We start from the raw sequence: 12,232 nt of genomic DNA, 5'->3' as shown, positions 1-12,232 counted from the left end.
GTTTATTTATGTTTTCCTGGAATTCTCTCAGGCATTTTTGCGATTCCTCTCTGTCGGCTTCTACTTGTTCTCTAAGGGAGTTCTTCACGTCTTTCTTGAAGTCCTCCAGCATCATGATCAAAAATGATTTTGAAACAAGATCTTGCTTTTCTGGTGTGTTTGGATATTCCATGTTTGTTTTGATGGGAGAATTGGGTTCCGATAGTGCCATGTAGTCTTGGTTTCTGTTGCTTGGGTTCCTGTGCTTGCCTCTCGCCATCAGATTATCTCTAGTGTTACTTTGTTCTGCTATTTCTGACAGTGGCTAGACTGTCCTATAAGCCTGTGTGTCAGGAGTGCTGTACACCTGTTTTCCTCTCTTTCAGTCAGTTATGGGGACAGAGTGTTCTGCTTTCGGGCGTGTAGTTTTTCCTCTCTACAGGTCTTTAGCTGTTCCTGTGGGCCTGTGTCTTGAGTTCACCAGGCAGCTTTCTTGCAGCAGAAAATTTGGTCTTACCTGTGGTCCCGAGGCTCAAGTTTGCTCGTGGGGTGCTGCCCACGGGCTCTCTGCAGCGGCAGCAACCAGGAAGACCTGTGCCGCCCCTTCCAGGAGCTTCAGTGTACCAGGGTTCCAGATGGTCTTTGGCTTTTTCCTCTGGCAGCCGAGATGTGTGTGCAGGGAGCAGTCTCTTCTGGTTTCCCAGGCTTGTCTGTCTCTCTGAAGGTTTAGCTCTCCCTCCCACGGGATTTGGGTGCAGAGAACTGTTTATCTGGTCTGTTTCCTTCAGTTTCCGGCGGTGTCTCAGGCAGGGGTCCTTCCCCTCCTGGGCCCTCCCCCACGGGAGGCCAGAGGCCTTATACAGTTTCCTCTTGGGCCAGGGATGTGGGCAGGGGTGAGCAGTGTTGGTGGTCTCTTCTGCTCTGTAGCCTCAGGAGTGCCCACCTGACCAGGCGGTTGGGTCTCTCTCTCACGGGGTCTGGGAGCAGAGAGCTGCCGACAACCTTATCTTATTGAAGTCTCTTTGGAGACCTTAAGTAAGGCTGTTTTGAGAAGGAAGTGAAGTGGGAACTTCTTGTAACAAAGGTGAGAGATGATCATGAGATTGCCCTTAGCTAAGATGGTGCTAAAACAATAGCATACAACAAAGACGGTGTAGAGTCAGGTGACTGCCCCCAACCAAGATGACAATGAAGCTATAGCTCAACCTGAAGGCAATTCATATGTTTGTTATATCTTGGAATGACAGAAATGGCTATGTATCAGCTGATAAAAACATGTAAAGAGACAAACATAAAGATGAATCTAAAGTACACAGTGTAGCTTAGCTTAGTGTGAGCAGGGTGCTGGAGTGTGTGTGTGTGAAGCTGCCAGCAACTCTGTTCTAGCCCAGCACTACATGCAACCCATGAGGTCTGGTCAGGCAGGGAGGGAGAGAGCAAGTTGGAAAACCAAGAGCTGAGGCTTGTGGTGTGGTGATCACTATTGGGTCAAGGGGCCATGGAACTGGGAGTGGAGAGCAGAGAAAGAAAGTGGCTAGAGAATGAAGGGGAGGGGAAAAGCCTACATGGAAGTCATTCCATTTTTCAGACCACTAGCAAGAGTTGTAAAAGTATTCATTTTTAAGCACCATTAAGCAGTCATGTAGAGTTATTGTTTAGTGCATATTGGGGCCAAATTTCACCTGTGAATTTGGAAGACTTTAAGAGTAGGACGCATCCCTGTAGTGAGTTTGGGTGTGGCAGTGGAAACATATTCTAGGTGAGAGTAGAAGTTATCAATTACTCCTACCAGCATCCTGAGGATAAATTAATAACTGGAAAATGGTGGCAGCCATGCCAAGCCATCAGGTTGTCACAACATGAGTTGGGGCTGTACTCTGGGTCAGATCTCTGAGTGGTAACAAGGAGAACATTTCACCTAGGCCTAGAATTTTGCAGCATTGATAAAGGAACTATGTCAGAGGAGAGAGGAAAATCTAACTTAAAGGAAAATGTTCCAGAATGAAGGGTCAGTGAGAAGACCAGTCATGGCTGTGAATGTCTCTGCCCAGAAGGCCACCACAAGGTGGCTGGGAGCTCAACAGCCCTCCCTTAGGACCAGGGGATGTTTACTCTGACCAGTTGGGAGAGAGCAAGCTTACCGGGGATGTTTACCCTCACCATTGGTGGGGAGGAAACTTAACAATTCGCTGGTGTTTGGATGGATAGTGAGGGATATGATGGCTGGAAAGTCCATGTGGCAGCCGGAAATATGAAACTTTGAGTTTCTAAATTTGAGTCTCATGACACCAATGTTGTGATATATATAAATATATCCCAACACACACAATATATATAGTAATTGAATGGCTCATTTACACCAGTCTTCCAAATATATTGTGTGTGTTAGAGGATAAGTTTTGTAGAGGTAGAGATGCTGAGGTAGAAGGTAGGCCTCAGCCAGCCCATACTGAGGCATCCCTTTTCTCTGAGGTACCAGCCATATGACAAATATTATATAGAATAGAGTTTATTTATGGGATGGGAAGGGGAGTTGAGAAGGGAATAAAGACAGAGAAAGACACAGACACACAGACACACAGACACAGACACAGACACACAGACACACACACACACACACACACACACACAGAGAGAGAGAGAGAGAGAGAGAGAGAGAGAGAGAGAGAGAGACCAAACAGCCCCTTCTATATCAAGCCAGGCCTACCTGGAGAAAGCCAGGGAACTGTTGAATGGAGCTTAGAAGGAGTGCCAACAGTCAGGGCATATGCGTGGGTTATCCACTATAGCCAAAGTAACTCAGGAGGGGCCACATTATTGAAGACAGTGACTTTCTCTTTTTCTGAAGCCACAGAGAGACAGAGAGGACTGGTATAAATGAGCCCTTCAACAACTATTTATGGGCTTAGTCTTGTGTAGACAAAAAGCAAACAACCAAAGATCCTGTAACTTGGTGGGTGCTACCCCCATGCATCCTGGTAAGTATGTCATGGTATCCTCCCCATTGTCTCTCTTTGTGTAATATTTTTAAAGGATATTTGTGTTCATATTTGTACCATATTGTCCTGTAGCTTTCTCTCTCTCCCTTTTACACATTTAATTTGTTTTATTTTTTTTGTGCAAATTCTCACATTGTTACTTTCACTTGCCCTGAAATTCACTATGTAGCCTGCACTGTCCATGAACTCTGGTCAGATTTTCTATTCAAGCCTCTGAGGTGTTATAATTATGGATGTAATTGGCTTGTTATTCATTGTGAAAGCCAGATTAAGCTCTATCTTGGAGAAATATGGCTGTGCCTCCCTCTTGAGTGCTTGGATTAAAGGCATTTGCTACCAGACCTGCCGCTTTTCTGTTTATGATATGGAGAATTCACTCGTCTTAAATGGTTATTTGGGATCTTTAGAATTCATTCATTCATTTTTAAAAGTTTAGTTTTTGGCATAATTTTTATTTTATTTTCTTAAATATTTGACCATCAAGAGATGATCTGGGCCTAAAGACAACTTTGGTGGCAGGTATGCAGTTGATTAGGAATAACGTTTTTGTAATCAACCTAATTTGATTTAGATATTCTATACCTGTTATTTCAGTGACTTTTGCCTTTTAATATATTTGTGCCTCATGTTAAATTGTTAAATTTCTAATATTTTTTAATTGTATTAGTATTTAAGTTGTTCTAACAAAGAACACAAAAAGGTTGGCTTAAAACAACCAATATTTATTCTCATTCTATGGAGCTCAAACTTTTGTGTGTTTGTTTATTGGTTTGTTTACTACTTGTTTGTTTGGTTTTACTTTTGTGAGGTTAGTATTTCATAGACAAGACTGGTTTCAAACTCACTCTACAGAGGAGGATGTGTTTGAGTTGTTGATCCTCCTTCCATAACTTCCTCCATGCTGAGATTAGAGGTGTACAAACAAGTTTTACCCTGGAAGTGTGTACCTGTTCCCTCAGATATGGGCATAACCATTGCTATCATCTGAACTGGAGAAGCTGTGATCACCTCCGGAAGACATCTTACCATTAATGTTCATTGTGGAGACAGAATAGGGAGTTCAAGATCACTCACAGGACTCAACTATTACCTGTGTATGAGTTACCTGTGGTACAGATTTCCTGAACTGCTCATGCAAATAAAATTAAATTTAAATTTATCCCCATTGGTTTGTTTATTTTGCTTTTGGAGACAGGGTCTTACTCTGTGGTACTGATTGACTTGGTACTTGCTTTGCAGAGAAGTGTGAGTGCCCAGGCACTTTCAAGTCCAGATGACAATAATCCAGTTTCAACTGGATTTGGGTTTTGGTTAGGTCTGATTTTTCTTAGGTCATAGATCTCCCTTTCTTCAGTAAGAAATTGTATAATGTTGTGGTAAAAAAAGAAAAAAGAATGGGTACCATGGCCTTTTCTCTCTCACTAGTTCCTGCTCTGCTCTGATGGGCCATTGGAATTAGTGCTAATTTATCTCAGTGGCTCCCCAAGCACTCACTGACCCAGGCAGTCAGTCCAGGAACCGTTCCAGCATGGCACCCTGCCAAATGGCCCTGTCCTGACTCACAGCTCCCTTGGCTGGTCACTGCCACTCCAGTTTCATGCAGAGACCACCTATATAGAGACTGCCTATCTCAGAGCTTTCCTTTGATATTGTGGATTTAAGTCACCCAGTGAAAGAACACACCACACAATAAACTTTGATCCAATTGATAAGCTATAATTTGCCCATTTAGACAGTAAAACATTCTGTATACACCGATCCCTTAAAAATAGTCATAACGGTCTGTATCTATGCGCAGAGAAGTATCTTAACATCTACAGCCATGTTCTCAACGCTCCTTCCTCCTTGATCCCCACATCTCCCTCCCCTTTGTAAAATTGCTTTTTATTGGATATTTTTAAATTTACATTTCAAATGTTATCTCCTTTCCTGGTTTCCTGTCCATAAACCCCCTAACCCATCCCATTCCCCCTTCTTCTATAAGTGTGTCCCCCCACCTAACCATCCACCCCTGCCTGCCTCCCCTCCCTAATATTCCCCTACTGTGTGTGTGTGTGGGGTGTCCAGCTTTGGCAGAACCAAGGGCTTCTCTTCCCATTGGTGCTCAACAGGGCCATCCTCTGCTACACATGCAGCTAGAGCCATTTCTCCCTCCCTTCTAAAACCTCTGTTCCTGCCTCCCTTCCTTCTCATCCAAGGACAGGCCTTGTTTTATCTTGTCTGCCTTCACCTGCATAACGGAATAAACCTCCAGTATAATTTAGTTTTTTTTTAAATATAGGAGGCACAGTTAAGTACTTTGAATTTTTAAAAAGCTCTTAGACTTTAAGCCATTGGAAAAAATTTTAAAGAACATGAAAATTTAAAAAACACAATGTATTTTCTATGACACCAACCTGAAATCTTGGGAAAAAGAAGAGAAACACAGCCAACTGTGGATGGTACCATACCTAGATAGCAGTTTGTGGACCGTATAAGGAAAATATCTAATCCTGATCCAAAGAACAAGCTAAAAAGAGAGTTCCTCAGTGGTTCCTGCTATGAGCCTTCACTTAAGTTCTTGCTCCATATTCCTCCAACATTGGGTAGTAACATGTAAAATGAAATAAGTCACTCCCTACTAAATTTGCTTGACTCAGTGTTTTATCACAGTATCAGAAAGCCAGATAGGAAACTATAGACACACTTTTTTTTGGCTTCTAATGAAAACGAGTACCGGTCTACATAGACATCATGTTTTCCCTTACTATCAGTAAACTTTCCCAGATTTGGTGGCCATGTGTCTTTGGCAAGAGAGTTCATCTGTCCCTGGAAGGTTCCAAGTATGCCATCTGTGGGTCTCAGCTGTCATCAGTGGGTTTCAGTGTCTGTTTGTCTTGGCAGTCTTCAGATAGATGATGTTTCTGGACAAAGGCAGCTTCATTGTCCCAGGCAGGTCAAAGGAGATGGTTAGTCTGTCTTGTCTGGCGTGCGGAAGCAGTGTGTCATTCTTCCTTTTGTAGAGGTAAACTTGTAGAGTAGTCTTAACAGAGGAGCAGAACCCCAGCAGGGGGATTTCTGGACTGGGTGGATTGTGTGTGTTAATCCTGTGATAGTTTGGGAGCTCACAATGGTCTCTTGTTATGGTCCTAGAAAAAGTGAGGATGCTTGAGGAATTTAGTCCTAGAAGGTATCTTTTAAGTTACTTGTATGGTACTAAGAAAAGCTGAGGGAAATTTGAGGATTTATCTGCTTTGGACTGCTAAAGAAGAAAATACCATGTTAATTATGTATCTGGGATAGGCAGTAACAACTTTTCTGTAAAAGGAAACTGGTTCTTAATTTAGGATTAAATAATAGTTACCAGCATAGTTGGTTTGATCTGTGAGAATAGATTAAGCAAGATTTTGAAGCTTAAAAGAAAATTTAAATAAATTAAAAAAATTAAGAGAATTTTAGGTTAGAAGGCATGAATGCTAGGGAGAAAAATAAGCATTTAGATAAAGAAGCATGAAAAATTTTGGGTTAAGGATTTCTCAGCAGAAAGATCTTATCTATTGTCTTTGTGTGGAGGTTCTTTTTGTCTAGGTGTAGGGGAAGGGAGTCTGCTCTGCAATGCCTTGGCGGTGTGCTATAGTAGGCAGGTGTCCCCTCCCCATATACCCTAAAAAGTAGAGAGAAAAGAGAGAAAGCCTAGAGATTTGGCGGGTGTATAGGCAGGGCTGGAAGGAGTGGGCAGCTCCTGGAGCTGTTTTCTGTCTACCTGTCTAGCTACAGCTATAGCAGTGCAGGCTGTTTCTGGGTCCGCAGGCTGGGCTTGGGCTGGCGGGCAGAGGAAGTAAGGCATGCTGCTCTCCAGAATGCAACTCTGTTAGCTGTGTAGCAGCCCTCAACGTGAGGTTGGTGGAGGGGTGAAAAGCAGAGAGCACAGCAGGGCAAGTTAAAGGGGCAGGAGTAGAGGGCAAAGGATTAAAGTGGTGAGAACAGGCGGAGTGGGGGGGTTGGGAGAGAAATGGGAGAAGAGAGTCAGAGAGAGAAAGAGTTGGGGAGAGAGGGAGGGAGGGAGTGCAAAACCTGGGTCTTTCAAAGAAATGTCTTTGATTATTCTGGAGTTCCAATGTAGGTCTGAGTGGGCTACCAGCTGGGGAATGCTTCAGCTGGGTGTACCCCAAGTTGTAGGAGCCAGTTGTGCGTTCATGTTCTACCCCACCTATTGGCAAGGCCACTGGGGAGAGGAAACATAGGGAGCTTGATTGCACTTATCCCAGGTTTCTGCTGCCAGATGCTAGGGCTTTGGGCAAGTGCCCAGACACCACTCCTGAGGTAGAAAAACATGGTCTGAGATGTGCGTAGCCTAAGCTGTCATTTTCTGACGCCTAGACAGCAAGTTCTCACTCGAGAACCTCACAGAGAAGTCAGGAATGAAGTGTCAGTGGGTGGAGGGATTGGGGTGGGACATGGGCCCACAATGAGGCCTGGAACTTTGGAGGCCAGTAGACTGAGGACGAACAGTGTCTAGCCCGGGAGGTCTGTGTTGGGAACTCTGGCTTAGCCCTTGTGAAGGTAACATGGTTGTCTTGGGGTGCAGATGGGCCTTCTCCAGGAGACTTAAGCTGCAGCTCTGTAGGCAATGGTCTTCTGCGCGCTCCCCTATAGCAGTTTAGATGGAAGAGACAGTCCTTGGTTCCAAATTGTTTACTGGTTATTCATTGTAGAAAATGGATATATACCCACTTCTCAGAGCAGACCAGAGATTAAATACCTTTTGCAGGGAGGGATGTATGGGAAGGGGGGTTTATTGGCTAAGCCATCAGAGACCCTAGGTTCCTAATTAGCCTGGAACTCCATTTTGGGCTATGTGACCAACATGAGGACATGTTATTCCAGGCCAAGAATCTAGCAGGGACCACGTAGGTGCTTACTATCTCAGGTGTGCATAGCCAAGTTTCCTGGATCTCAGACACATTCTACAAAGTTTCCTGACATGGTCCATTGTCCCACACTGTGGTAAACATAGAGGGACAGAGTATCTTTGTTCATTTGTCCTTTTTCAATTACAGAACTCTTTTATATGTGGACCTAGAAGAAACCATTGTATAAATGCTACTAACCTATAGTGAAACTGAGTGTATAATGCCATGGTGCCACTTTTAAATTTTTTTTTGTATTTTAAGCAAGAAACACCAAACACACCAATCCTGCAACAATGGTGAACATCGATAGTCATGATACCTAATATGTCTGTGCTGCAGAATTTTCAAACTGGTATAAGTATCACTTATTTATTCATTGATTTACTTATATTTTTAGCACTGCTTAATATTGATTTAGATTAGGTAGTGAGATGGCTGTTGGCTTTGTTCAGTGTAGCTTCAGGTCCTGTTATCTGTGAAATACTCTGGTTTCTTTTGCTCTTCAGATATGTGTGATCACTTTCAAGATTTTGTTGTATAAATTTTGTTAATGATTTCCCTCACATTATGCAAGAAAATGCTAATTAATTTCAGGTTTCTCTCTTGAATAAATGTTTGTCAGCTAATGATAGCCTTAATGCATGCAAAACATGAACACCACTATTTTGTTAGCTTAGCCATTAATCCAAAGGAAAAAAAAGAGGGACCATTGTTCTCCCATTTAGGTATACCCATAGTTACTGGCTGCTTTTCCAGACAACCAATCTGATCTTCCTATTGAACAAGAGAGTCCTTTCTGAGAATGTGTTCAGAAAATGGTTGTGCTACAGTTGTGTAGATCACAGAACCAAGGAACCAAATTTCACCCCCTCACATACACAAGAATTTACTACATCTTTCCATGTCAAAGTGTAACAACAGATGATTCACAAGAGAGTATTGAGAACCAAGTAGTTGCTTCCGCTTGAGGCTGGGATCTCAACATTTGATGTAATGAATAGTAGTTTGATTGTCTTTCACTGGGGAAGCTGACAATCCAGTGGTTGCTTAGTCCCCAAGACTGGTGCCTCTTGTGCCAAAAACCTTATGTATCCTTGAAAATAGCTGGGTTTTTAGTCAATGATTGCTGCAAAACATTAGTTCCAACATGAGCTGATTTTAATTTATGGCAGGTTGAAATGAAAATCTACCATAATAAGAGTCCTAAGAGTAAGAGTCCTAGAGATGTTAGTTCCGCATCGCATCACCTTTTCTAACTTCTTTGTAGTGTTAATTTGCTTCATCCTTGCTGTCTTCTAAGAAGTCCCATGTTAAAATCAAGATTGAAGAATAGTTATTAGATTATTTTTTATTCTAGTGTGCTTTTCTTATTCCTCTTTGAACTGGCTCCTATTGACTTAGAGCACCTATAGTGCCCATTAGAAAAGTATTGTGTAAGGCCCATTTAGCAAGAAAATGTGTGTGTGTGTGTGTGTGTGTGTGTGTGTGTGTGTGTGTATTTAGGTTGGCAAAGCAGTATTGTTCTTTATTCCTCTCTGAGGAGACTACACTTCAATACACAATCATCACACTCTTATTCTGTGTACTTATTCTGTCCCCCAACCTTTTTATTTTTACTTTTACTTATTTGTTTATTCATTTGTTAAATAATCATGGCAGGAAGAGAGTGGGAGGGACTTGAGAGGAAGAGAGGAGTTGGAAGGGTAAATGGGGGATCAGGATCTGATATAGGAGAAGACTGTCTGTGTACAGAGGGTCAGGAAATTGAACAGAATGTGTAGCAATGGGGGATGGGGGAACTGAGGGTAGCCTCTAGAAAGTTGAAGATTCCAGGAAAGCAAAAGGCTCCCGGCACCCATGGGGATGAGATTAGCTGAAATATTTAAAGAGGAGGAAGAACTTGTAGAGACCATACCCAGAGGTTAGGCAAGTCCCCCCTGTTGAGGAATGAGGCCACCTACCCATCTCAAAAATTTTAATGAAGAATTGCTTCTGTCTAAAGGAAATGCAGGGACAAAGAATGAACAGAGGACTGCCTACCCCCAATTCCCCATTCCCCATTGCTACACACCTCTGTTCAATTTCCTGACCCTCTGTACACTGCCAATCTCCTCCCACACCAGATCCTGATCCTTTTTTTTTTTACCTCTTCACCCTCTCTGTTATTAACAGAGCAGAGATTGAATGAAGGAAAGGCCATCCAGGGACTGCCCCACCTGGGGGTCCATCCCATATGCAGCCACTAAAACCAGACATAATTGCTGATGCCAAGAAGTTCTTGCTGGCAGAAGCCTGATATGACTGTCACCTGAGAGGCTATCCCAGAGTCTGACCAATATAGATGTGAATGTTTTCAGGCAACCATCAGACTAAGCACTTGGACCCCAGTTGAAAAGGTGGGGAAAGGATTGAAGAAGCTGAAGGGGTTTGCAATCCCATAGGAAGAACAATATCCACCAACCAGACTCTTCAGAGCTCCCAGGGACTAAACAACAAACCAAAAAAATACACATGGAGGGAGCCATGGCTCCAGCTGCATATATAACAGAGGATGACCTTATCTGGCATCAGTAGGAGGTGGGGTCCTTGGTCATGTGAGGGTTCAATGCCTCCAATAGGGAAATTCTAGGGAGGTGAGGATGGAATGGTTAGTGGAGCTCTCTCATAGAAACAGCTGGGAGGGCAGGATGGGATAGGGGATTTGAGAAGGGGAAATGAGGAAAGGCAAAACCAACTGAAATATAAATAAATAAAATAACCAATATAAAAAGAAAAAAAATATTGCTATTGTAGGGTGGTGGAACATCAAGAGGCCTTTATATATTATTGTGCTTCCTTAGTTTTTGAAATCACTTTTCTCATTCTTTATTTATATTGTTGATATATTAACTGGCTTTTTGTATCTTAGTCTGATGTAGATGGTATTCTTCTGTTGTGAAAATAGAACCCTTGCAAGTGTGATGCTTCAGTATTACTTAGAATCATAATTACTTAGAAGTAATAGAACAAAATAAACATGGGACATAGGGAGAGGGAGGTACAGAGGAGGGAGTGGGAGGAGAAGGGAAAAAGGGCAACAGGATCAGGTGTGGGAAGAGACAGGTGGAGTAGAGAACATCAGGAAATTGAATGGGGTGTAGCTGTCGGGGATGGGGAACTTGGGGTAGCCACTAGAAAGTCGTAGATGCTAGGAAAGCAAGAGGCTCCAGGACCCATGGGGATGACATTAATTGAAATAACCAACAAAGGGTGGAGAGAACCTGCAGAGACCACATCCAGATGATAGACAGGGCTCACTAGTTGAGATTTGGGGCCACCCACACATTTCAAAAATATTAACACAGAATTGTTCCTATCTACAGGAACCAGAGCCTGACCAATACAGATGTGGAGGCTGGAAACCAATCCTCTGACTGAGCACTAGGACTCCAGTGGAGGAGTTAGGGGAAGAACCGAAGGAACTGAAAGGGTTTGCAACCCTATAGGAAGAACACCAATATTAACCAACTGGACACCCCAGAGCTCCCAGTGACTAAGCCACCAACAAAAGAGTATATATGGAGGGACCCAGGGCTGCAGCTGCTTATGTAGTGAAAGGTGACCTTATCTGCCATCAATGGGAGGGGAGTCTCTTGGTCTTGTGAAGGTTAGATGCCCTGGCATAGGGGAATGCTAGGGCTGTGAGGTGAGGCTGGAGTGTATGGGTGTGTAGGGGAGTACCCTCATAGAAGCAGGTGGGATGGGGATTGAATACAGGTTTTGCAAATGGGAAACTGGGAAGGGGATAACATTTGAAGTATAAATAAATAAAATAGCTAACAATAAAAAGAGAAAATAAAATCTTTTCATTTGTAATAAACCTTTGCACGCAAGTGTTCTCACCAAGAACTGTAAACTGCAAAATAGACAATAGCATTTTGGGTATGGTGTATGTGGGAGTCTAGTGTCTCAAATAATGTCTTGCCCATTTTACCTCTGTGCACTTAAGGTATCAACAGAGAAGAGCAAGTCAGTGTGCTGAAAATGGTGTGTTTACCAGACTCTTCCATCGACTCTTACTGATTTGTCCATGTTTTCTTTTTACTCTCCAGTTTCTGTGTCTCTGTACATTGACGAGTTCAAGGAAGTATTTCCTCAGTGTACAGTTGTGGCTGGTTTTATAAATTAAAAAGTGTATTTTATATGTATGGATACTTTCCTGTATGTCTGTCTGCATACCAGATATGTTCCTGGTGCTCTTGGAGGCCAGAGAGGGAATCCATAACCCTGCAATTGGACTGACAGGTAGTTTTTAGACAACATGTAGGTGCTGAGACACAAAATCTTATTCTCTGGAAGAGCAGTCAGTGTTCTTACCAGCCT

The 12,232-nt window shown here is 42.9% G+C and overlaps 1 protein-coding gene across 2 annotated transcripts in view; it reads left to right on the top strand.

Annotated features, from left to right (window-relative positions):
- The window catches only part of Klra2 (killer cell lectin-like receptor, subfamily A, member 2), a 75,752-nt gene extending 64,029 nt beyond the window's left edge, over nucleotides 1-11,723 (top strand). For both annotated transcript variants that reach the window (XM_087658483.1, XM_087658480.1), the window contains one exon: nucleotides 11,233-11,723. The gene's annotated coding sequence lies outside the window, so the exon portion shown is untranslated. The remainder of the gene's footprint in view (nucleotides 1-11,232) is intronic.
- The last annotated feature ends 509 nt before the right edge of the window (nucleotides 11,724-12,232 follow it).

Source organism: Rattus norvegicus, chromosome 4, assembly GCF_021556685.1.
Source record: "Rattus norvegicus strain SHRSP/BbbUtx chromosome 4, alternate assembly SHRSP_T2T, whole genome shotgun sequence".
NCBI classification, from domain to species: domain Eukaryota; kingdom Metazoa; phylum Chordata; class Mammalia; order Rodentia; family Muridae; genus Rattus; species Rattus norvegicus.
The sequence above is the reverse complement of the archived record's forward strand: the minus strand, read 5'-3'. Positions and strand labels throughout refer to the sequence as shown.